Here is a 27,500-nt window from a genome sequence, read left to right as displayed (position 1 = left end):
CGGCTCGGTGTGTCAGCGCCTTTAATAGAAGGCCACTCTAAAATGTGCAGTACAGGAACCATTCACCATTCACACACTGTGGCAGAGGCTGCCGTACAAAGTGCCACCTGCTCATCAGATAAACATTCACACACATTTACACTCAGATGGCACAGCATCAGGGGCAACTCTGGGTTCAGTGTCTTGCCCAAGGACACTTCGACATGGCAGTGCAGGGCCAGCTACCAACTACCAACCTTCCGATTGGCAGGCGACCGCTCTACCACTGAGCAAATAGTGGGAATCCTAGTCTTTCCCAGATAGCTAAATTGGCCTAGTCATACTTACGGACGTTACCCAATAAATCCAATCTTGTGCCGATGCTCTGACAAGCTTAAGCCCCGCTGTCTATGTCCTGATAACTGAAAACAGTTTGATATTTTGGTGGACTCACAAGCAGCAAGAATCCGTCTCTTGTTCATTGATTTGCACGGCGCGTCGCTCGCGTAGGGAAAAGTTCAACACAATTCAACTCTTGCAGCGGGCGGGCGTGTGACGAGCACGAACACGACAGTTTTCACGGGATTGCGTTTTATTTTGCGGGGTTCAAATGTTCCATAAAAACAAGTTCCTTCCCGAGACCATTCGACCGAGCCACCGTCGCTGCGTCCAGAGCTTAACGCCGCCCAAGATGATTGTGATTGGTTTAAAGAAATGCCAATAAACCAGAGCATGTTTTTTGTGTGAAGGGGCCAGACCTTACTCTGCAGCAAATGCAATACTAAACAGATACAAACACACACTTTGACCTGTAGACTTTTAAAAGTGTCAACTAGGAATGCACCGAATCCAGGATTCGGCTTCTGATTCGGCTGAATATTGGGCTTTTTGACGGCGTTGGTTTCTGCAGAACCTTTGAATTTTTTCCCAGCGAACCGAACCCTACGCTTGCACTCCGCGCGCTACGCTGGTCGACGTAATGACGGCGCCGTTGATTACGGGAAGGTGTTTACGTAGGTGGAGCGTTCAATGCAGTAGGCTGTGAGAAAGTGGAAATGGAACTGGTGAGCAGAAAAAGTGTAGTTTGGCAGAACTTTCAGTCAAAAGAAGGCCATTCAAGTCCAGCTACATGTTCCTTCTGTAATGCTGATTAGTCTGGTGGTGGCGAGGACCCTAAACTATACACAACATCACCGCTGTTACAACATCTGGTAGGAAACATCCGGAAGAATACGAGTTGTGATGAAGGAATCTACAGACAGCAGCCAGAATGCAGCAACTTCAGGTACGGCAAAGGAAGGACAGTCACTGTTGACTTCATTAATGAGTTTACTGTGTTCATGGACTGAGGATGGGACGAGGATTCAGCAGAATCTCAACCAGGGGATTCGGTATTCAGCCGAACCCCAAAAATCTGGATTCGGTGCATCCCTACATAGGAGTATGTAAAGAGTTTTGACATTGTGACTTCAGTTTTGACTGATGCACGTTAGCAATCGGGACAAACTGGAATTGAAGTTGTTCCTCTGGACAAACAAACTTTGATGTCTTTTATTTTCTCTTCAGCAGCAGCAGCGGGGCATCAGGACAGGATTCAGTTTCGGATTTGGCAGAATCTTAACCAGTGGATTCGGTATTTACCGAACCCCAAAAATCTGGATTTGGTGCATCCGTAGTCAGTCCCTCCAGAAAAACGTGATTATTCGATCGCATAATTCAATGCATAATCAGCCAAAGTCTGCATATTTATGTGGGGGCATTTTTTCAAATACGCCGCACTTTCGCCGCAGAAATTGCCGATTTCCACGTAAAATATGCGGGGCTTGCATGATTTCATAATCCCCGCATTTTCGTTGCAAAAAAGTCACATATATCTTAGCAGAAAGTTGAAAAATGTTGCGTTTACTTCACACAAGAGCAGCCTTTTTCCCCTGTTGCCATGGGAACGTTATGAAGTGACGTAATTACGCGACATGAACATCATTGAAAAGCTGCAAACCCCGCGATGAAGCCGCGATGAAATCGCAGTTTTTTCAAGTTCCCACAATTTTTGCGAGTTCCCGCAATTTCATCGCATAAAATTGCATAAATATCCCGCATATTCCATCGCATTTTTTAAGAAAACGTGCCGCATAATCAAGGATTTTTGCTCTCAACAATCACAAAAAAACTCTGGAAGGACTGGCTAGTGTTAAGCTATGACAGAGCAGAGCTCAGCAGCCCTGCTGCTCCGCTCAGAAAGATGATGAGCAGGAAATATGAAACGGTCCTGATTTCTTCTTCAAAGAGAAAATGGCTCTCATTCCTCCTTCTCCTCCTCCTCCTTCTCCTCCTCTTTCTCAGCAGCGAGGTGTCACAGATAGCAGAGAGAGAGCCGTTGGGCTGCTAATGCTTTCTCTTAAAGCCAGATAGACTCATTATTTAGCAGCTTGGCGAGGTTAAAAAAAAGGGGAACCAAAGAAAAAATAACACGTCAGGTCTGGCAGACATGTCTGCTTTGTCCCTTTGTAAAGGTAAAACCGAGGCGCTTCCTCTCACCCCTTTTAACCTCACATGAAAACATCAACTGGAAGCCTGCGTGGAGGTACAATAATTGGCCTTCATGAGAAGTGGGTGTCCTGCTAGCGCCAGGCTAATGTCAGCCTGGCCCTGATTTGTTCTCTGTTTTATTCTGCAACAGGATGAAAATTGGAATTTGTGCCCTCCTTACCAGTGAAATCTTTTTCTCTGAGGAGTAACTGTAGCTGGCTTCATTATTAAAGGCAGAGTCCTCGCTCTGAAGCTGGAAACTGTTAAAGTTATTAAACCTAAAAATACAGTTCTGCAGGGCATTTGTACGCTGAAAAAAAACTACTTGCCAGAGTCTAGTATAATTGTCTCGATACCTAAAGCAGTAATCTGCTTTATTATGTTCACAGGGATACGAGATCAATGAAGTGTAATAAATGGACTTATTCCAAAAACTCTTTCCTCTTCAGGAAACACGATCAACCTTCGAGCTAGCGAGCAACACGCTGAAAATGTGAAGTTTTAAGGAACATTTGGACCGTGCAACTAGTCAGGCCTGCTTGGTTCTTTCAGGGAATGATGGTAAAGATTTACAAAGAATATGTTTAGGTCATTTCCTCTCTAACTGGGACGTTTTGGGACTGATTGGTGGGATTGCTGTGGATGAAGTACACACGGAGATACACTGGTAAGAGCCAATGAGGTTTAACCATTTATCAGCTAATTTAAATAAATCACGTTACTGTATTGTGTCAACAGTTAATTTCATTTAAAGGTCCCATGGCATGAAAATGTCACTTTATGAGGTTTTTTAACATTAATATGAGTTCCCCCCAGCCTGCCTATGGTCCCCCAGTGGCTAGAAATGGTGAGAGGTGTAAACCGAGCCCTGGGTATCCTGCTCTGCCTTTGAGAAAATGAAAGCTCAGATGGGCCAATCTGGAATCTTCCCTTTATGACGTCATAAGGGGAAAGGTTACCTCCCCTTTCTCTGCTTTGCCCGCCCAGAGAATTTGGCCCACCCATGAGAGAGAGAGAGAGACATCATGGCTTTCAAACAAGGCATGGCAGTTGGTCAAGGCCACACCCCCACCCTCCACCCCAAAGCTCATTGTGGGACTGGCTCTAGTGGCTGTAATTCTGCACCAAGGCTGAATTTCGGGAAAGAGACTTCAGATACAGTATTAGGGGACCACTAAGGTCTATATAAAAGAGACTTCAGATACAGTATTAGGGGACCACTAAGGTCTATATAAAAGAGACTTCAGATACAGTATTAGGGGACCACTAAGGCCTATATAGAAGCATCCAAAAAGCAACATGTCATAGGACCTATAAAGGTGCACTATGAGTTCCTGCATGGTTTCAGCACAATTTCATTTTTGTCTCAAATCGTAGGAATCTCTCTTTGATCCGCTAGCTGCCTGCCCCCTGAATACACTGTGAAAAAGCCCCCAACCATCTTGTCGTTGTATTTTGGTGCACAGCCTGTGCCCCTAGTGGTTGTTTGACGTTTACGATCCCTGTGTAGTCTCCCCAGACCGGGCTTTTTCACAGTGTATTCAGGGGGCAGGCAGCTAGCGGATCAAGGAGAGATTCCTACGATTTGAAAAATTAAATCACGCTGAAACCATGCAGGAATCTCATAGTGCACCTTTAATATTCTATGTGGCGTTTTTTTTTGCAGGGTGCAAATGTTCCACCAAAACAAGTTCAAGCGTCCGGAGCTTAGCGTTGCACAAGACGATTGTGATTGGTTTAAAGAAATGCAAAAAACCACAGAGCGTTTTTTTTCTCCTATTCTGGAATATATGTTTGGAGGAGCCAGACCTTAGATCTGGCAATGCGAGACTAAACATAACGTAACGCTGTGTTAGAGCTGTACTGCGTAACTTTTTTTTATAATAATAAACATTCGAGCCATTGCCAAATGAGTTGCTACAAAGCTAATCAAGACAATCAGCTCCACACAACTCTCTCTGGATTTCTCAGTATGACTATGTTCAGAAGATTTTGGCGTCTAGCGACTTTCCCGCGCAGAAACTCAAGTGAAGATAATGACTTCTTCTGAAGAGTCCATCATGTTTTTTAATCCTCCGTGTCCTCCTTGGCTACTAGCTACTGCGTGGAAGGGGGGGGGGGTACAGCGCGATCACGGAAGGCTTGTATCATGTGGACGCGCTGACAGTTTTGTTGTCATTACTTAGAATTCCTCATGGGGGCGACAGAAACTACACACTATAGCTTTAAGAGGTTGTGGTCATTTTTATGTATTTCTCTGAGAGCAGGCTGTTTGAAGATGTGTCATATTTTTGTGTTTTAATGTGTTTTGGAGTCAAAAAGTTCAGTATTTCCCTCTGAAATGTAGAAGAGCCAAAGTGCAAATTAGCATAACATTTAAATACTTTCCAAATTCCACATTTTCCAAGTATCTTGCTCAGAACTCGGCATGTACACAAACCTTTTCACCTTTCTCTCTGCTGGTAAAAAAAAAAATCTCTTTTGCAAATGAAAGCACAGATCAGATGAGAAATGTTACGAGCAGAGCACAAAATATGATAAAGCTGACTTCCTGCTGTCTGTTTGGAGAGAGAAGCACATTTGTTTACAGCTTCAGCCTGCCGATATTGGACTAATAGTGAAATAATCCAGGAGTTCATTTATGAAACGCGCGGCGAATAACACGGGATGGATCCCTCGACTCTGCAGGAAAACATTAGGCAGCGTGCAGTAATTCTCTCTTCAACTTGAGTGCAGCCAGTTCTTCCATTGAAGGTCTGTGTGCTGTTTGCTCTATAATTACTGCAGCAGCTAGCACTGGTCACTGCTAATGTTCAGTATGTTAAAGTGTCTTTAAAACAAAAAGAAAAGAGCATACAGTGAGCTCACTGCTACTGTGTTTCTGAAATGACCGCCGCATCAATAATGCAGCAACAGCAGCAGAAATGGCCAAACTAATAGACCTCCAGTGAAGAGTTTACCTCCTGTTTGTTAATGTATTTAAGTTTTTTTTCGTACACACACACACACACACACACACACACACACACACACACACACAAGTGTGTGGCACTATCTTTGTGGGGACCCGTCATTGACATAATGCATTCCCTAGCCCCTTACCCTAAACTTAACCATCACAACTAAATGCCTAACCTTAACCCTTACCCTCACCCTAACCATAACCTAATTCTAACCCTAGTCCTAAAACCAAGTCTTAACCCTCAAACAGCCCTTTAAAGTTGTGGGGTCCAGCATTTTGGCCTCACAAAGCTGTCCGGACCCCACAAGCATACTGTATTCCTGGTTTTTGGACCCCACGAATATAGTTAAACAAGAACACACACACACACACACACACACACACACACACACAGCCACACACACACAGACAGACAGATAGACAGACACACACACACACACACACGCACACACACACACACACACACTAATGTATGCATAATATGCATGCACGTTTTTAAGACTGTTAAAAAATAAGTCGGATCTTACCGGAAACTGTGAAGCCATTTTTGTGCATCAAGTGTAAACCGTATGGGGGCTCTTTGTTCCACGGTATGAGGGTTGATCTGGTATGAGGGTTTGATGTTACATTGGTTTTCTTTGACATGTACCACTCAACATCCTCTGATCTTAATTAGTCCAAATAATTCATAATTTCTGTTTTTTTTTCAACTCAAAAAGTAGGTATAATGTCATATAAATTAGGTTTATTGATCATGAATTGAAAAAGCGTAGAGAATATTGCAGGGACGGAGCTAGACTCTCAGTACAGTGGGGGCGGAGCTTCATCATGGGGCCCATTGCTACCAAGTCATTTTAAAATTAAAAAAAAAAAAGGTAAAATATCTGATGAATGAACTTGTTGAGCCAAGTAAGCCTATATATCAAATAAAACACAAAGAAAAGCCACATGTTTTGACAAGTTTGTGTTGACGAACGAAGAAAACAGTTTGCCGGTCAAGTAACAATGTTTCAGCACCACGGACAGCGACAGCTGATGGACAGAGACAGATGATGGACAGAGACAGATGATGGACAGAGACAGATGATGGACAGAGACAGATGATGGACAGAGACAGCTGATGGACAGAGACAGATGATGGACAGAGACAGCTGATGGACAGAGACAGATGATGGACAGAGACAGATGATGGACAGAGACAGATGATGGACAGAGACAGATGATGGACAGAGACAGCTGATGGACAGCGATGGTGCTGAACAGGCCAGGTGTGCTCAATCAGTGCCAGACTATATAACTGACATGGCACTATTATCTATATGTTTGATAAGAAGAGATGGATTATCACAATTTGAGATCATATGCAGTAATTAGCTTCTTTCAGCTAATAATCTGCAACGTGTCACTTGGCGAGGGCCCCGTTCTCGTCAAGTGACGCAAGATCGGCGGCGTTTGAGGGGCCCCTAATTGGCAAGGGGCCCTGGGGCAGCTGCACCCACGCACCCACGCTATCTACGCTATCTCCGCTACTGGAAAAGTGACAAAAAAAACGTTTTTAAAGTGTCAAATAATAGGAAAAAGTGCAAAGAAAAATAGTTCATTTTCAATTTTTACCCGGAAGCACAACGAGTCCATGGTGGACAGAAAAGACAACACAAGGCTTAATAAAAGTGATGACTGTTTATGAGCTTGTTGTTTTCGTATTCTGCTCTGTGTGTGTTAGTGAGGTCTCAGCTGAAGTGAAGGTCAGTTTAAAGTTTGGAGGGTTAACGTGAATGAAAACAACCATTAGCTGAACTCTCCCCCCTGTGTGCTCTCTGTTTGAATGCCCTCTCCTTCCTGAAACCCTCCTCTTTAATGACGGCTGTCTGTAATTTTCCGTTCACCTCCGTACCCCTCGCTGTTGTCATCAGCGATTAATCAACTCAACTGAATAATACAAAAAAAAACTCACAATGAAAACCTGCCGGGCAGAAGAGCCGCTATTTAATCTGCGACAAAAGATTATTCCATCCCGTTTGTTTGCCGTCCCCTGCAGCCGTTCACACCGCAGAGGAAAATATAATCATAGAACAAAGGAGAAAAGGTCGAGCGCAGTTTGATTAAATCAGGACTGAATGGGATTCAGTGAGTGGCCATTGTTAGAGGCTGTTTAGAGAGAGTGTGTTTGTTTGTGTGAGTGTTTAGATGTGTAATGAGCCTGCTGTTTAATTCATTAGTGCAGCTACATCTGACACACACACACACACACACACACACACACACACACACACACACACACACACACACACACACACACACACACACACACACACACACACACACACACACACGCACACACACACACACACACACACACACACACACAGACAGACAGACACACACACACAGACACGCACACACACACACACACACACACACACGCGCACACACACACACACACACACACACACACACACACACACACACACACTGACACAAACGCACGCATACACATGCATGAACGCACACACACACACACACAGAGACACACACACACACACACACACACACACACAGACAGACAGACAGACAGACACACACACACACACACACACACACACACACACACACACACACACACTGACACAAACGCACGCATACACATGCATGAACGCACACACACACACAGACACACACACACACACACACACACACACACACGCTTATAATATGCATGCGTGTTTTTAAGACTATTAAAGAATAAGTCGGATCTTACCGGAAACTGTGAAGCCATTTTTGTGCATCAAGTGTAAAGCGTATGGGGGCTCTTTGTTCCACGGTATGAGGGTTGATCCAAAGATCCAAAGATAATCTGATGAATAATAAGGTGCTCTGTACTCTGAATATTCATTCTAATCGGCTTCAGGACATCAATAAATGAGAAACCTTTTCTTTATTGTTGCCTCTCGGAAGCAAAGTGATGGATAGTCTGTTGATTAATTAATCAATTAAGCTTTATTTATAAGCTTCAGCAAGTCAGAGTGCAGACAAAAACAGATAAAAAAGCAGATTTAGCGAAGAAAAAGGGGATTTTTATGTACCTGACTCTGCTTTAGATTATGTAATGGAGCTGGCAGTGACCACGGAGAGACGTCATGCGGCCTAGAGATTACCCCATTGCATGCTGGGAAAATGGTAGTGCAGATATAGACCTGGACACTTGCCCTGCTCTCCAGGGTCCTTAATTAGGGGCCACACCAGGCCCCCAGGCCCCCCAATGGGCCACCGTATGATCTGAAGGAGGGTCACTTATTCACGAATCCTACTACTTTTTTTTTAGTTATTTCAAAGATCAAGAATTAAGCTTCAAGCTCAACATCCAACAGAACCAAAAATGTCAACCCCATGGTGACGCTAGACGAAATAAATTGTGCCAATCCATCCATTAGATATGGGGATATTTAACTGGATAACGTAAAACTTTGTCCCACTGCTGTTGTTAGATTAAAAGTCAGGGGATGACCAAAGCCAGTCGGATTCATCCTAAGGGAAACATGAATGTCTGTACCAAATTTAATGGAAATCCATCCAATATTTGTTGAGATATATCAGTCTGGATCATGCTAAAAACATTTGGAGAGACGTCTACAATGACTTTGCATTTCGATAAGAGACGTTATCAAAACTTAATGTTCTGTTGTGTGCTATGGTGAGCTAAAAAACCTGATAAAACATTCATTACATCAATTAAAATCTGCTCACTTTCTGATTCTGGATCAGTTTTGGGAGAACTTTAGCCTGGCTCCGCCCTCCTACGCACTTTCGCTCAATTTTCATTTTCCTTTAGTACTCTGTCTGGGTTTGCGGTATATTCGTGGGTTTTCTCCGGCCAAATCTTTACCGGTCCAATCAGTGAACAGAGGGAGTGGCTGAGAACGATGACGTTGAGGTTGTGCGCTAGTTTGAGTTGTAGTTCCGTAATGGCGGCGGAGAAAGATGCGAGCGAAGCCATTCGGTCCGTTGTGGCAACACTGCAGAATATCCAGAAGTTAAAGCCCGAGCAAGAACAATCTTTGCTGAGTTGTGTTGGGGGCCATGATGTCGTGGTCCTCCTCCCCACGGGGTTCAAGAACAGTTTGATTTTCCAGCTCGCTCCGTTAGTGGTGAAGGAGTTGGCTAAGGCTAACGCTAGCGATGCTAAGCCGACGTCACGACCAAACGTTAGCGATTGGTTATGGCAGATCCAGAGTGGCTCTGGGCAGATCCAATAGTTTTAAACTTCAACAGAGTCCCGCCTTCAAGGAAGTTAACACTTGTCAATGGAGAGAGGCCAGACTCTCTGGACTAATGAAATGGACCAGAGTCTGGTAGGACCAGGCTAGTGGACCAGAGTCTGGTAGGACCAGGCTAATGGACCAGAGTCTGGTAGGACCAGAGTCTGGTAGGACCAGGCTAGTGGACCAGAGTCTGGTATAGGACCAGGCTAATGTACCAGAGTCTGGTAGGACCAGGCTAATGGACCTGAGTCTGGTAGGACCAGGCTAATGGACCAGAGTCTGGTAGGACCAGGCTAATGGACCTGAGTCTGGTAGGACCAGGCTAGTGGACCAGAGTCTGGTAGGACCAGGCTAATGTACCAGAGTCTGGTAGGACCAGGCTAATGGACCTGAGTCTGGTAGGACCAGGCTAATGGACCAGAGTCTGGTAGGACCAGGCTAATGGACCAGAGTCTGGTAGGACCAGGCTAATGTACCAGAGTCTGGTAGGACCAGGCTAATGTACCAAAGTCTGGTAGGACCAGGCTAATGGACCAGAGTCTGGTAGGACCAGGCTAATGTACCAAAGTCTGGTAGGACCAGGCTAATGTACCAGAGTCTGGTAGGACCAGGCTAATGGACCAGAGTCTGGTAGGACCAGGCTAATGGACCAGAGTCTGGTAGGACCAGGCTAGAAGAACTTGGCAACTGTGGTGCCATGTTTCATTCCCAAACTCTTCATTCTTTTTTTACTACAACTCAACAACAAATTGATGGTTGCAGCTACGAATCTACGTGCTTAAATAATGCAGGAGACTCACGTGTTTCAGTGTTGGGGAACATTAATACTCCATTAAAGACAGTGTTGTGAGTAACGCGTTACAAAAGTAACGCAATTACAGTAATGTATTCCTTTGTGCTGTAACGCAGTAATATAACACATACTACTGTATATATATATATATATATATATATATATATATATACTAATGGAGCTCAGCGTAAATTCTTGCAGGAAGACTTCAATAACATTTTCACATCATACTTGCTGTTTCTAGGCATTCACTTTAAGTAACCAATCAGATTCAGCTAGGCATTCACTTTGCATTTAAACCAATCAGATTCAGCCATGTATTTCACAAGCCAGTCACAGCATGACATCCCTGTTTTAAATCGGGTCTCTCCTCTGCAGTTGTCAGTTGTCATTTCAGGACTAGCGTCCCCTTCAACCACCAGTCGTCTCACCCATTGTACCCTGGGTCTTCGTCAGCTGACCGCCCCCTTGGCACTTTTGATTTGGTCTAATGGAGTCTAATCTCCAAAGACGTTGTACATGTCATATTTGGGTTATGTAATTTACAATAAATCTTTTCATATTTGCAAGGAAGTCTCTCCTGATTGAAATAAAATGTCGGTAATATTATACCCGTTACAATCTTAGTAACGCAAGTTACGCAACATTTAGTAGTGTTTTGTTTTTTTAAGAATTCAGGAGAAGAAAAGAAGCTGTGAGTATTATTTCCTGTCGCTGTATTCGGTGGTTGAGATGACTGCAGAGACAGATAAATTTGCGACATGGACATTATTTTCAGGAGTTATTACGCTGCGTAAAAGCGAGCTGTCCCGTCACTGTTCGTCCGTGGTCAGAGCCAGAACCAGAGATGGTACAGACATCATCTGTGTCCCAACAGGTGACGGTACGTCAGCGCGGACAGCAGTGTGTCCCAGCAGCTGACAGATAGAAACATGTCGGGAATTAATGTAATAAATATCATTGCATTTTCTCAGCCATCACTAGCTACCTGCCAAGTCAAACTTCTGCTGTTATTTTGGTGAAAGTAACTCAAAAGTAATGCAAAGCATTACAATTCAGAGACAGTAATATTGTGATAAAACTAATTACTCTCAAATGACAGTAACTAGTAATCTATAATGTATTACATTTTGGAAGTAACTTGCCCAACACTGATTGAAGAGAACTTCTAAATAGGAACTTGTATAAATTCAGCGACAGGATGGATTCCTAAGGAGAATGTGGTGTCTTAAATAGTAATGCTGTGATGCTGTATGAAGAGGAATCCGCCGACACTGTTCTTGATTATAAAAAGGTTTATTACAAACAAAGATTCAGCATCAATTTTACAAACTCCTGCAGTGAGCTTGGAGAACGACCAACCCAAATTCTTCCAAAAGTCGTTCTGAAGTTCTGCTGTTAACACAGGGTATATATTCTATGCATTGTATGACCTAAAGTGGGAGGGTGTATGTGTGTTCCTGGGGCCCCTCTGCTAATGTAATCAACCTCATAGCATAATCTTATAACAAACATGTTCTCATACACTGTTGAACATAGGTTTCCTGTAGGCCTCTCCAAGGTCATTAGTTGACTGTGCCTAAACTGGTTATTCGCCATAGAATGACAGAATACACATTTACCAGGACGTGTACTTATCAGGACCCCTTTCCTGTCATTGTTCCAGACCCAGCATCTGCATCCTTTCTTATACACAGGGCCCCAACTCCACCATAACCTCAATAACATAGTACAATATGGAATACGTTTAAAATGAATATATGTAGGCATAATTAAACATAAGTCAAAGTTATATATCATCAGATACAACAAGAACAAAAACGTTAACAAAACTCAGCCAACTTTAAGTACTTTCGTTGGAGACACACATCAACAGCAGTAATCCAGCTCCCATAATTGCGTTTGGCTGCATTTGGTGTTTAAAAAAAACCCACTCTGGTCTTTATTTCTCCTCATCTGCTGCTTTGTGCCTTCAGCATCGCCCTTCATTAACTCGCCTCCAAAGTCATCAACAAGGCACCAAAGGAAATACGCCCGTTTCCAGAGACACTGAATAGACCTTAACTGAAGAAAAAAGCACTTAAAACTGCAAAGACAAACAGGAAGTAAGCGTAAACACAGTCTAAACAGCTGCTCGTTTGTGTCTTCCTGTCGGGAGAAATCAGTTGTGTTTGTGGTGATGCTTTTTCATTAAATTTATTCTGTAACCCCGCAGCTCTGATTGGGCTTTCACTGTCTGTCTTCACTGATGTTGTCAAAGGGAAACTGAAGAGGTCTTTCTGCTTCCGCTGAAAACCCTCTTCAGGCTTTCCTTTTATTCAGAGCGTCGTCTTCTTGGAGACAAAGCCTTCTCTGCTTTCAGACAGATATGCGCCATCTTCTCTTCTTCAAAACTATCAAAGACACTTGAAGTTTTGGTATTTTTAACTGTCAATGTCTCGGTGGTAAACTAAACACCAGTTTCGTAAGTTTCAAGGGCTACACCTGCACACAATTTACAGTAATTTTTATTTAAAGGTCCTATGACATGCTGCCTTTTGGATGCTTTTATATAGGCCTTAGTGGTCCCCTAATACTGTATCTGAAGTCTCTTTTATATAGACCTTAGTGGTCCCCTAATACTGTATCTGAAGTCTCTTTCCCTAAATTCAGCCTTGGTGCAGAATTACAGCCACTAGAGCCAGTCCCACAATGAGCTTTCCTTAGGATGTGCCATTTCTGTGTCTGTAGCTTTAAATGCTATTGAGGAGGAGAAGGGGCAAGGTGGGGGGTGGGGGTGTGGCCTTGACCAACTGCCATGCTTCGCTTGTTTGCAAGCCATGATGTCTCTCTCTTTCTCATGGGTGGGCAAAGCAGAGAAAGGGGAGGTAACCTTTCCCCTTATGACGTCATAAAGGGAAGATTCCAGATCAACCCATCTGAGCTTTCATTTTCTCAAAGGCAGAGCAGGATACTCAGGGCTCGGTTTACACCTATCACCATTTCTAGCTACTGGGGGACCATAGGCAGGCTGGGGGGAACTCATATTAATGTTAAAAAACCTCATAAAGTGACATTTTCATGCCATGGGACCTTTAAAGGTACACTATGAGTTCCTGCATCTGAAATCGTATCTTGATCCGCTAGCTGCCTGCCCCCTGAATACACTGTGAAACAGACTCACAACGAAACACAGTTGAGTCCACTTATCCGGCAGCGGGGAGGAAATGCACAAAGGATGAGCTGACGAAGGAGCGTACATGTGATTAACGTGAACACCATATGATTGTGTTGTTGCTACAAAATGCCAGCTCCTTATTTATAACCCCATATATCAAACATGAGACATACTGAACCAATACCTGCTGCATTAACGGCTCTGTTCATCATCTTGTAAACAGATACAGTGCTGCTCATGAGTATTGGATGCATAGTATCCTGGATCCATGAAATAACTGGCCTTTAAAAATAAAAATCTGCCTGCCTCTATGGGAATTTAACATAGGGGTGTACTTACTTATGCCCGCTGTATTTTAAGGAAGAACATTTATTTATTTACGATACATTATTCATTCACAAAGAAAATTGGTGTCCTTAAAGGCTGGATTTTTCCAAATTTTTTCAATTAATTAATTTATTAAAATTTATTTTTTTATTCCTCTTTTTAGTCAACTTTAGCATGGGTTCCAATACTCATGAGCAGCACTGTATCTGTTTACAAGATGATGAACAGAGCCGTTAATGCAGCAGGTATTGGTTCAGTATGTCTCATGTTTGATATATGGGGTTATAAATAAGCAGCTGGCATTTTGTAGCAACAACACGAAGATATGGTGTTCACGTTAATCACATGTACGCTCCTTCGTCGGCTCATCCTTCGTGCATTTCGTCCCAGCTGCCGGTTAAGTGGACTCAACTGTGTTTCGTTGTGAGTCTGTTTCTCAACCAGCTGAATTTTAATTAGAGCGACAGTACACTCTTGAAGATCCACATTTTAATGAACAAAAACCTTGTGTGTGTCGCCACGGCAGCTCCTATCGCTCCCCTCCGATCGCAAATTAGAAAAGGAAACTTAATTAAAACGATATCACAAAAGGCTGTCGGGCTAGACTCGCCTTTTCAATTACATTTTCTTTGTAGGTTTAAAGCTCTCAATCAGCAAATATCCCAGCGGCCGCCTCATCTTGAGCGCTCGCTATCTGAGTTTTTCTGCTGATGGTTCAATGACCAGAGATCTGCAGGTCTAGACTTCAGGCTGTTTAGTGCAGCGTAACAACGTATCAGCACCATGACTGTGTTTCCATGAAGGAGCAGCCACACAATGAATCACAACCTTTTTTAAGATTACTTTTTGGGGCTTTTCTGCCTTTATTTTGACATGACAGCTAGGTGAGAAAGGTGAGAGAGAGAGAGAGAGAGAGAGAGAGAGGGGGGGAAGACATGCAGGAAATCGTCACAGGTCAGACTCGAACCCTGGACCTCTGCGTCATAAACCTCCAAGTATGTGCGCCTGCTCTACCAACTGACCAACCTGGCCACACAACCTTTTTTTTTTTAAAGAGATGTACAGTGATGTTTTCATTACAGTTTCACAACAAACACTCAAACATAATTTTTAATATTTTTTTTACATAAGTAAAAGCAGCAGTACAACTATGTGTACAATTACTCCTTTCATTTAATGTTTAAAGTGTAACTTTTTTTTTATGCAAGTTATTGGGCAATTGAGCACCGTCAGTTAGCTTAGCGTCCACTAAAAGTTCTGTTTTTACCGCTGACAGACTCAGATTATTATTCTAAGTGTCTGACAACATTATGGAAATGATCCCTACTGAGATAGACCTTTTAGTTAAAGAGTAAGATCATTTTTGTTTAACATAAAAACATCCGCTATATTGCATTCACTAAACCCACCAGACTCCATGTAAATAATCAGTTATTGTATAATCATAAAAAACACTTCATTCAATAGTGACAGACACAAAATAAAACTATCAAAAGCCGTCTTGGTTCATCTTTCCACTGTTCCAACAATCACCACTCTGGTTTGGTTGAAATAAACCCTTAATTCACCCATTTAGATGTGGAAATATGCTGGCTCTATACACGCTATAAGTCCTGATTATTTACATGGAGTCTGGTGGAAATATGCTGGCTCTATACACGCTAAAAGTCCTGATTATTTACATGGAGTCTGGTGGAAATATGCTGGCTCTATACACGCTAAAAGTCCTGATTATTACATGGAGTCTGGTGGAAATATGCTGGCTCTATACACGCTAAAAGTCCTGATTATTACATGGAGTCTGGTGGAAATATGCTGGCTCTATACATGCTAAAAGTCCTGATTATTTACATGGAGTCTGGTGGAGTTTGGTGATGGTGATTTTGGGGCTGTTTCCTGTTAAACTAAAAGGATCTTACTCTTTAACTAAAAGGTCTATCTCTGTAGGGATCCTTTCATAATGTTGTCAGACACTTAGAATAATAATCTGAGTCTGTCAGCAGCAACAACAGAACTTTTAATGGACGCAAACTGACAATGAATATTTTTCCTGTAGGGTGAAAGGAAAATGGGGTTGACAAAAAACGATGGTAGCCTTCAACGGCTTCACCTATCAGGTCAGGAACATTCAAATCAGATTGGAATATATATCGATACAGAAATACAGATTGTTTGTCACACGATCTGTTTTTGTCTTATTTCCATTTTTTGAGGCAAGAGTTAATAGAAATGTCTGTAACTCTGGAATTATAATTGTTACTTTCCTGGCAATGCGTTCATGTTTTCAAGGTCTTCACCTGAAATCCACAACAGAAGAAAAAGAAAGTAATCATCACCTATTCAATCTATTCAATCTATTCAATCTACACTCAGACATCCATTTAATTGTCCTCAAGGTTTTCAGCAGCACAAACGGAGCCTCAATAGGCTGATTTGATACAAGACATTCAATGGATGATTGTTTTAGGCTCTATAAAGAGCATACAGGAAGAAAGCAACATAGTACAGTTATGGCCCGAAATATTGGCACCCTTACATGTCTTTCTTTTGATCAAATAACACACAATGTCTTCCAGATAATTGTGGCTTTAAAACATAATTTGCTATCCACATATTAGCAGGTGATTTAGTCAAAGCTGCAATCAAATAATGATTCATTCAACCAGTTTAAATGGAACAAAGTCCTCATTCTGATATTTTGTGTCCCAACAGTGAGCATGAACTCTCTGAGGAAGTCAGACAGACGATAGTAGCCATGCACGGACAGTGTCAAGGCTGTATATGTTATCCTTGCACTGCTATAGTTTTTATATTACTCTGTCTACATTATTCTCTCATATTGTCCATATTTATTGCTGGTCTCTAGACTTTATCTTTGCACTATTGGACTTATTTGTACTATCACCATGGCATACCCTCTCATAGAGCACCTGACCATGCATACTGAATCACAGGGTCAGTCCCTGCCCTGTCACTGCAAGCGTCTCATGAAAAAAAAAAAAAAAAAAAATATATATATATATATATATATATATATATATATATATACACAGTATCTCACAAAAGTGAGTACACCCCTCACATTTTAGTAAATATTTCATTATATCTTTTAATGGGACAACGCTGAAGAAATTACACTTTGCTACAATGTAAAGTGTAGAAGTGTACAGCTTGTATAACAGTGTAAATGTGCTGTCCCCTCAAAATAACTCAACACACAGCCATTAATGTCTAAACCGCTGGCAACTAAAGTCAGTACACCCCTATGTTAAATTCCCATAGAGGCAGGCAGACTTTTATTTTGAAAGGCCAGTTATTTCATGGATCCAGGATACTATGCATCCTGATAAAGTTCCCTTGGTCCCCACATCATCACATACCCTTCACCATACCCCCACATCATCACATACCCTTCACCATACCCCCACATTATCACATACCCTTCACCATACCCCCACATCATCACATACCCTTCACCATACCCCACATCATCACATACCCTTCACCATACCCCACATCATCACATACCCTTCACCATACCCCCACATCATCACATATTCATATTAATGTTAAAAAACCTCATAAAGTGACATTTTCATGCCATGGGACCTTTAAAGGTACACTATGAGTTCCTGCATCTGAAATCGTATCTTGATCCGCTAGCTGCCTGCCCCCTGAATACACTGTGAAACAGACTCACAACGAAACACAGTTGAGTCCACTTATCCGGCAGCGGGGAGGAAATGCACAAAGGATGAGCTGACGAAGGAGCGTACATGTGATTAACGTGAACACCATATGATTGTGCTGTTGCTACAAAATGCCAGCTCCTTATTTATAACCCCATATATCAAACATGAGACATACTGAACCAATACCTGCTGCATTAACGGCTCTGTTCATCATCTTGTAAACAGATACAGTGCTGCTCATGAGTATTGGATGCATAGTATCCTGGATCCATGAAATAACTGGCCTTTAATAACTGCCTCTATGGGAATTTAACATAGGGGTGTACTCCCTTTTGTTGCCAGCGGTTTAGACATTAATGGCTGTGTGTTGAGTTATTTTGAGGGGACAGCACATTTACACTGTTACACAAGCTGTACACTTCATACTTTATATTGTAGCAAAGTGTAATTTCTTCAGTGTTGTCCCATTAAAAGATATAATAAAATATTTACTAAGATGTGAGGGGTGTACTCACTTTTGTGAGATACTGTATGTATGTGTATATATATATATATATAAGAACAAGCATCACACGGTTGTCTCTTTGAGTTGGTGTGGATTTAAACATTTTGTGGAATTAGCAGAGAATCTGATTCATGAAACAGACACACGTTAAAAATGCAGAAACACATCAAATATGGTGGTGTGTGGAAGTCATAAATATACATGTAGGCATGGTGGTTGTTGATATGTTCCAGAGAGGATGCTCTTAAGAATTGAGGGTTTAAAAAGGTTAAAGTCCCTCCTTAAAGCTACACAGTCACGTTTTCAGCAACAGTCACACGCAATTCTGCCTGTTAGATATGGACCTTTCCCAGGGACCAAGACGGGGCACTTTCTTTAGACGACAACAGCCACATATCTTTCCTTTTCATTTTTTTTTGAGGTAATAAAGCACCTGCAGTGTGACATTAAAGTGATATTCTAATAAGAAGCAGGAGCAGCGGAGGGGAGATAGGAAGCTGCAGAGTGAAAGCTGATTTGTGGAGGATGCCTCGCAGCGGTGATCCCTCGTCAGGGTTTGATGTGGTAGAGCGAGCCGAGTGTCGGCTTTAGCCTCTCTGAGAGCAGAGAGAGAGAGAGAGAGAGAGACACACAGAGAGAGAGAGAGAGAGAGAGCGAGAGAGCGAGAGAGAGAGAGAGAGAGAGAGAGAGACAGACACAGAAGCTCATTTCAGGGCCGACTAATTTCTCCATTATAGGTGCACAATTATCCCAGTGTGACTGCGAACACTGATAGGAGGATATCAGAGAGGTAAGAAGAAGGGATGAGCCAGGCCTCGTTACTGAGAGAGAAAGAGAGAGAGAGAGGGAGAGAGAGAGAGAGAGAGAGAGAGACAGAGAGAGAGAGAGAGGGAGAGAGAGAGAGAGAGACAGAGAGAGAGAGAGAGACAGAGAGAGAGAGGGAGACAGACAGAGAGAGAGAGACAAAAAGAGACAGACAGAGGGAGAGAGAGAGAGAGAGAGAGAGAGGGAAAATGTGACTGAAGGAAGAGAGATTTATAAGTTGCTCATCTCTTAATTGCGATCAGCGAGGAGAGTTTAGCAGATGAATCTGCTCAAGGACACAAGCTGAGGCAGCTGTTTGTGAGACTCAAACATTGCAAACAACATGCACTGACTTTAAAGGAGGAAATACTTTGACATCTTCACATCAAAACTGTCCTCGCCAAAGACAAATCACCATTGTTCAGAAGCTCACAGTTAAGATTAACTTTAATATTATTCCAGTTTTAAGTTTAAGGGTCCTATCTTGCACCCGACGCAAAGCCCAACGCAAATGTGCTTGACGCAGTTGTCAGTTTCCCGTCCAGCGCCCACGTCGTTTAAACAGCAAATGCACCTGCTCCCATCTGTGGCCCATGGGGCTGCTGGTCTTACAGGGAGGTGTGTTCAGGTGCATTCTGGGCGTGCTGATCTTACAGGGAGGTGTGTTCAGGTGCATTCTGGGAGTATTGCTATCTTGAGGCAGCGGGAAGTGATGGCACCATTGACCATCAAAAACCTGGTCTAAAGTCAATAACGCAGCATTTCATTGTTATTTTAACAGAGCATTAGTAAAATGCTCCTAGGCTCGTGCACAGCGCGCACACTATGCTTGTTACACACACAGGGACGCACAGACACACACATGCAGAAGATTACAAATAAAAATACTACAATGTGAGACCAGGCTGGTGATGTGATGAGATAGCCTGACAAGCCAGACCCACATCCAGATGTTGGGTCTGGGAACTCACCATTGGCAGGGCTCAATCTGAGGGGCGGGATCAACGGTTGTCTTTCAAATTTTCTCTGCACGCAATAGGATAGCACTACAACCAACCAGAGCAACGCTAGTTGATAGATTAAACTTTAAACTCCGAACACATCTTCCTTTTTTAAGAATGACTTCAGTGCCGTTCTTTGTTCTTTTCTCAAAGAAAAGCTGAACTCCAAGTCTTCCAGAGTCGCGGCCAAAGACCGCTGTTCACCAGCAGCAGCAGCCATCTTCTTTGTTTTCAAGTAGCAGGGAATTCACGCGGAACCGTCGCAACTCTGCCGTCATTATGTTTAGCCCCACCCACCGACTCTATAAACGATGTGATTGGCCTGACTAGAGTTTGGTTTTTCCAGCTTGCAAGACAACGGAGAGTTGCTAGACGACCCTGGCTGCAAATTACATTTGCTGCCGCTAGGGTGGTCTAGATTTTCTAGGCTATAACAGAGAATCCCTTAAAGTTACCTAGCTGGCTTGGCTGGCATAATGCTGAACAAGACATTTTTAGGCGACCAAATGTTCCAATTATCTTTGAAGTGAAAACACAGAGCGAGAGTTTAAGATGAAAATATGGACAACAGCCAAAAACAAGTACATGGGTCAATGAAGTCTCACGAAATGGCCAAAATGGAGGGAAAAAAAGCAACGTTTTGGTGACTAAACAGTTGAAAAAGCGACCAAATATTGAAAAAAGGGACAGAAATGTTTAAAGAAGCGACAAAACTGAATTGAACTGAACTGAAAGAATGTTGAAACCCTGAAAGAGACAAAAACGGCAAAAACATTTGACCAGGCTAGTGTACCAGAGTCTGGTAGGACCAAGCTAATAGACCAGTCTGGTAGGACCAGGCTAGTGTACCAGAGTCTGGTAGGACCAGGCTAATGTACCAGAGTCTGGTAGGACCAGGCTAATGTACCAGAGTCTGGTAGGACCAGAGTCTGGTAGGACCAGGCTAGTGGACCAGAGTCTGGTAGGACCAGGCTAGTGGACCAGAGTCTGGTAGGACCAGGCTAATGGACCAGAGTCTAGTAGGACCAGGCTAGTGTACCAGAGTCTGGTAGGACCAGGCTAGTGGACCAGAGTCTGGTAGGACCAGGCTAGTGTACCAGAGTCTGGTAGGACCAGGCTAATGGACCAGAGTCTGGTAGGACCAGGCTAATGTACCAGAGTCTGGTAGGACCAGAGTCTGGTAGGACCAGGCTAGTGGACCAGAGTCTGGTAGGACCAGGCTAATGGACCAGAGTCTGGTAGGACCAGGCTAATGTACCAGAGTCTGGTAGGACCAGGCTAGTGTACCAGAGTCTGGTAGGACCAGGCTAGTGTACCAGAGTCTGGTAGGACCAGGCTAATGGACCAGAGTCTGGTAGGACCAGGCTAATGTACCAGAGTCTGGTAGGACCAGAGTCTGGTAGGACCAGGCTAGTGTACCAGAGTCTGGTAGGACCAGGCTAGTGTACCAGAGTCTGGTAGGACCAGGCTAGTGGACCAGAGTCTGGTAGGACCAGGCTAGTGTACCAGAGTCTGGTAGGACCAGAGTCTGGTAGGACCAGGCTAGTGTACCAGAGTCTGGTAGGACCAGGCTAATGTACCAGAGTCTGGTAGGACCAGAGTCTGGTAGGACCAGGCTAGTGTACCAGAGTCTGGTAGGACCAGGCTAATGTACCAGAGTCTGGTAGGACCAGAGTCTGGTAGGACCAGGCTAATGTACCAGAGTCTGGTAGGACCAGGCTAGTGTACCAGAGTCTGGTAGGACCAGGCTAATGTACCAGAGTCTGGTAGGACCAGAGTCTGGTAGGACCAGGCTAATGTACCAGAGTCTGGTAGGACCAGGCTAATGTACCAGAGTCTGGTAGGACCAGAGTCTGGTAGGACCAGGCTAATGTACCAGAGTCTGGTAGGACCAGGCTAATGTACCAGAGTCTGGTAGGACCAGAGTCTGGTAGGACCAGGCTAATGGACCAGAGTCTGGTAGGACCAGGCTAGTGTACCAGAGTCTGGTAGGACCAGGCTAATGTACCAGAGTCTGGTAGGACCAGGCTAGTGTACCAGAGTCTGGTAGGACCAGGCTAATGTACCAGAGTCTGGTAGGACCAGGCTAGTGTACCAGAGTCTGGTAGGACCAGGCTATAGTACCAGAGTCTGGTAGGACCAGGCTAATGTACCAGAGTCTGGTAGGACCAGGCTAATGGACCAGAGTCTGGTAGGACCAGGCTAATGGACCAGAGTCTGGTAGGACCAGGCTAGTGTACCAGAGTCTGGTAGGACCAGGCTAATGGACCAGAGTCTGGTAGGACCAGGCTAATGTACCAGAGTCTGGTAGGACCAGAGTCTGGTAGGACCAGGCTAGTGTACCAGAGTCTGGTAGGACCAGGCTAGTGTACCAGAGTCTGGTAGGACCAGGCTAGTGGACCAGAGTCTGGTAGGACCAGGCTAGTAGGACCAGGCTAGTGGACCAGAGTCTGGTAGGACCAGGCTAATGGACCAGAGTCTGGTAGGACCAGAGTCTGGTAGGACCAGGCTAATGTACCAGAGTCTGGTAGGACCAGGCTAATGTACCAGAGTCTGGTAGGACCAGAGTCTGGTAGGACCAGGCTAATGTACCAGAGTCTGGTAGGACCAGGCTAATGTACCAGAGTCTGGTAGGACCAGGCTAATGGACCAGAGTCTGGTAGGACCAGGCTAATGGACCAGAGTCTGGTAGGACCAGGCTAGTGTACCAGAGTCTGGTAGGACCAGGCTAATGTACCAGAGTCTGGTAGGACCAGGCTAGTGTACCAGAGTCTGGTAGGACCAGGCTATAGTACCAGAGTCTGGTAGGACCAGGCTAGTGTACCAGAGTCTGGTAGGACCAGGCTAATGTACCAGAGTCTGGTAGGACCAGGCTAATGGACCAGAGTCTGGTAGGACCAGGCTAATGGACCAGAGTCTGGTAGGACCAGAGTCTGGTAGGACCAGGCTAGTGGACCAGAGTCTGGTAGGACCAGGCTAATGGACCAGAGTCTGGTAGGACCAGAGTCTGGTAGGACCAGGCTAATGTACCAGAGTCTGGTAGGACCAGGCTAATGGACCAGAGTCTGGTAGGACCAGGCTAATGGACCAGAGTCTGGTAGGACCAGGCTAGTCTTTTCTACGATCTCTCTAATTTCCGAACAGTGCAGTAGTTTCATCTTTTCCCTTTGAAAGTGTGTCACTAGTTAATGCTTGAGTAATTTAAATGGCTCCAGTCAGCTTCTTCTCTCTCCGCGGTACGGCGGGGAATCTGTTCTGTTGTGTTTTGACGAAGCTGCTGACACTTTGCTGCAGGGCTTCTTTCTAACTGAACGCAGATCTGTTAAAAAAAAACTCCACAGAGGTGAGGACAGTTTGACGTGTTATTGTGCTGACTTCAACGTTTTCATGAGAGGAAGTGAAGCTGAACACGCTTTGAGAGTTTGAATGTGAGAATTCGGAGCTCTTTAACGTCTAACAGGGAGTGTTTGCTGCAAGAGCTACTGTTCTGTTCAGGGACTTCATGTTTTTTGTTAGAGTCCTAAAGAAATGGGGCCCTTTTGTCTCAACAGCTGAATCTGCTTCTGTCACATCTTTTCATTGAACTGAACACATCGCCTGCTGCAACGGTTTCCACCGAGAGAAAAAAAAGTACACAGAAGTACACGCAAGTACTGTACCCTATTGCAATTATATTTTAGAGAGAGAATGGTGAAGATTTGTGTGATTTAATTTGACTTTTTTATAAGAATATTTTTGTTTTGGTGAGATTAATGGAAGAAAAACTATAGTGAGAACATCTGTTCATCATGTTAGGGTTAGTTGTTGTTGGGAGGTGGAGTGTAGGGGTCAAACAAACAGGACTTTAATCCAGGAACATAGGCGCCGATTTATGTTTTCCTCCGTGGGTGCTCACGGGCGTACGCCCTTTAAAAAAAAAAGTTGTAAAAAAATGTTTGCATTTCAGAACCTTAGGAAATACAAATACACACGCCTATTAACTCGATAACAAAGCCGTAAAGTAGAGTATCTTTCAACTCAGGACCGCACCACTTCTCACAGATACAGATAGGATTGGAGATGACACGTAACCATGATCAGCTTCGTGGGAAATTAAGAATCAATGCCACCGACATAACCAATCACACTATGACAGACGCTCCACTTAGCACCAACTGCAATGTTTAATTTTAAATGAATGTAGCCTACTGGCAGTCTGGCACACATGGCTGCTCAGTATTTTCGTATCGGCGCCTATGCCCAGGAGACCGGGGTTCATGTCCCGTTTGAAAATGAAAATTAAACAGGGAGTTTTTTCAAACTTATGTAACAAACAGAGATCTGACTTTAAAACCCTCATGTTGTCTTCAGTTCTCAAAACTTCTATATCAGAAGAACGGGTTTCTTTTTAACCAAATTACTCAAAAAATTAAGTGCATTTGCAAGTACTCGATTACTACTTTCATTGAATTGTAGGTATTCGCCTATAAATGAGATTTATTGCCCATGAATTCCAAAAATACGTGTAAAACTATTAGTAATAAGTTGGTGTTAGTGAAAAATAGCATCGAAAACGTTGAAAAAAGTGACAAAAACGTTGAAAAAAGTGACAAAAATGTTGAAAAAAGTGACAAAAATGTTGAAAAACGTGACAAAATCTTTGAAAACGTGACAAAAACGTTGAAAAACAGAAGGACAACAAGTGCATGGTCGATCTGAAGACAACACAAGGGTTAACCCTAACCACTATCTTTTTCTAAACTTCACTAAGTAGTTTTTGTGACTAACCCTTTCGCTAGCGGAGCGAATGTGCCGCTGAATGTATGTGTTAACCGTCTACACCTGCTGCGCCACGCGGCGTAGGATTGTGTGAGTCACAGCGAGACGGGGAGCTTTTACTTTGGGATTGTGGTTGTTTCTTCAGTTTTTTGGAGCCGGCACAGAGCTGTGACACGACAATCTACTGTCAGCTGTTATCAGAGGACGCAGGGGAGGGAAACAAGAAATAAAAATAGAAACTCTCCAAATCAAACTGCTATGCTATATGCAGGAATGCAGGACCATGGCTTCCTGAGGCAGCTCCACCTAGTTGGCCTGGTTGCCCAGTTTGAGAGTCTGCTCAGCACCTACAGTGAGGAGATCGGGATGCTGGAGGACATGGAGGTTGGAATCTCAGACCTGCAGAGAATCACGTTCCAGATTACAGAAGCCAAGACACAAAAGCTACTTAGTGAAGTTTAGAAAAAGATAATGACTGCCAATACACTCACTGACAGTCATTAAGATAGACACTTTTCTGTGACCATTTCTGTGTGACACAACTCGCGTAAAAAATACAAATAGAAGACCTGTCCTATTTTTAAGCTTGTAGAGTAGATCTCTGCAGAGCAGACGCACAACTACGCTGCTCTCGTGTTCTGGTGTCGCCAGTTTCATTGATTATAGTGGAAGCGTAGTTTTTAAACGTCTGCTCCGCATACGATATGCGTGCAACGTAGCCAGCCTGTAAACCTAGCGAAAACATGTGCGACTCCCAACAAAGATGGGATAGAAGTGCGATGCCTCACTCTGTAGCTAAAACGGAGAGCTCAACACACAGGGTGAAAAGAGGAGCTGCAGCAATGTGCAGTACGACAAAAATATGGTGTTTTTGGAAAATTAAACCATGTAAACCTATTCTGGTACAATCTCAAATTACAATTATGAACCTGAAAATGAGCATAAAATGAGCACTTTAAAACCGCGACCGCTGCGCTTCTGTGGGTCGCATTAGAAGGGGAGGAACAAACGACCTGTATTGTCGTATGGTTTGGAGGACTTGTTGGGTCGAGGTGTACACGGCACGCCGCTTGAATTGAGCTAGGTGTCTGGCACATGCACAGGCTCAGATGCCCTTTAAATGGTTCGCATCAGATCATAGGCTGTATATAAAGATGGACGACGCGTCTCCACTTCCTCCCACTGTACAAAAATGAAGTGAAAATCCCCTCGGATACGGTCAATGTAATTTTGGAGCCAGAGTCCGTGCAGTAGTGACGAGGGCGACGGCGAGATGTCATGAAAACCTCTGGGAAAAGATAAGTTATTGAGGTCATTGAACTTTAAACTTGCTTAAAGTTGTAGGAGTTCAAAATGCCAAAGTACCTACAGCAAATAAATCTAGTAAGAGTACAATCTTAACGGCTAAAAAAAAGTGGAAAGTCTCCCTCAAAGAAGTTCTTAAATCTGATGGCAACAGTTTTGCCCCAAACAGCGAATGAAAAGGCCCGTTGTGAGTGTCCAGAAGTGAAACACACTTTAAGGGTCCTATCTTGCACCCGGCGCAGCCCAGCCCAAAGCCCGACGCAAGTGTCTTTGCTAGTTTAAGACCGACCCAGTAGTCAGTTTCCCGTCCAGCGTCCACGTCGTTTAAATAGCAAATGCACCTGCAGCCATCTGTGCGCCCATGGGCGTGCTGGTCTTACAGGGGGGTGTGTTCAGGTGCATTCTGGGCGTGCTGGTCTTACAGGGAGGTGTGTTCAGGTACATTCTGGGCGTGCTGGTCTTACAGGGAGGTGTGTTCAGGTACATTCTGGGCGTGCTGGTCTTACAGGGAGGTGTGTTCAGGTGCATTCTGGGCGTGCTGGTCTAACAGGGAGGTGTGTTCAGGTGCATTCTGGGCGTGCTGGTCTTACAGGGAGGTGTGTTCAGGTGCATTCTGGGAGTATTGCTTTCTTGAGGCAGCGGGAAGTGATGGCACCATTGACCAACAAAAACCTGGTCTAAAGTCAATAACGCAGCATTTCATTGTTATTTTAACAGAGCATTAGTAAAATGCTCCTAGGCTCGTGCACAGCGCACACACTATGCTTGTTACACACACAGGGACGCACAGCAGCACACACACATGCAGAAGATTACAAATAAAAATATTACGGTGCAAATCCTCCATCATAACAGCAATGCTCCAAGGTCCAAACGCGCCTGGCTTTTAAAGGGAATGGGAGATGATCTCTGATTGGTTGATTGCATGTTACGCCCAAAACACACCTCTGATTAATGAAGACACTAAGTACAACCCTTTAGAACCATGCGCCCGGCACACGGAGCCTTTTTTCTGCCGTCAAACTAGCAAAAGTGGATTTCAAAACGCCCTAAACGCACCTGCACCAGGCGCTTCACGCCGTGCGCTGAGACCGTTAAAATAGGGCCCTGAAAGTATTATCGTTTAGAAAGCAGTTGCAGCAGCAGTTTTATCAGCGGACCTTTAAATCAAAAGAAATGTTCTGAGATACCTCTGCTGCTGCTGCTGCTGCTGCTGCTGCTTTTCTACTCTCCTCACTTGTAGATTTCCAGGATTCACACAGCCGAGACTTTCTTTATTTCTTTCTTTCTTTCTACCGTTTCCTCTCCTGCTCCTCCAATTAGTGAACTCTCCCAGGATGCAATGCAACATTTGTCTCCATTAGTTATGTAGGTTATGGAGGAGAGAGCCATGCATTGTGGGTAAAGCGCCGATGAAAACTTCTTGGAA

The 27,500-nt window shown here is 43.9% G+C and overlaps 1 long non-coding RNA gene across 1 annotated transcript in view; it reads left to right on the top strand.

Annotated features, from left to right (window-relative positions):
• The window catches only part of LOC118495801, a 542,497-nt gene extending 517,522 nt beyond the window's left edge, over nucleotides 1-24,975 (top strand). The window contains exon 3 of the long non-coding RNA XR_004898245.1: nucleotides 24,912-24,975. This is a non-coding gene — a long non-coding RNA (uncharacterized LOC118495801). The remainder of the gene's footprint in view (nucleotides 1-24,911) is intronic.
• Nucleotides 24,976-27,500: the final 2,525 nt, after the last annotated feature.

This window comes from Sander lucioperca, chromosome 1 (assembly GCF_008315115.2).
Source record: "Sander lucioperca isolate FBNREF2018 chromosome 1, SLUC_FBN_1.2, whole genome shotgun sequence".
Lineage (NCBI taxonomy): Eukaryota > Metazoa > Chordata > Actinopteri > Perciformes > Percidae > Sander > Sander lucioperca.
This window is presented reverse-complemented; position numbering and strand designations above follow the sequence as displayed.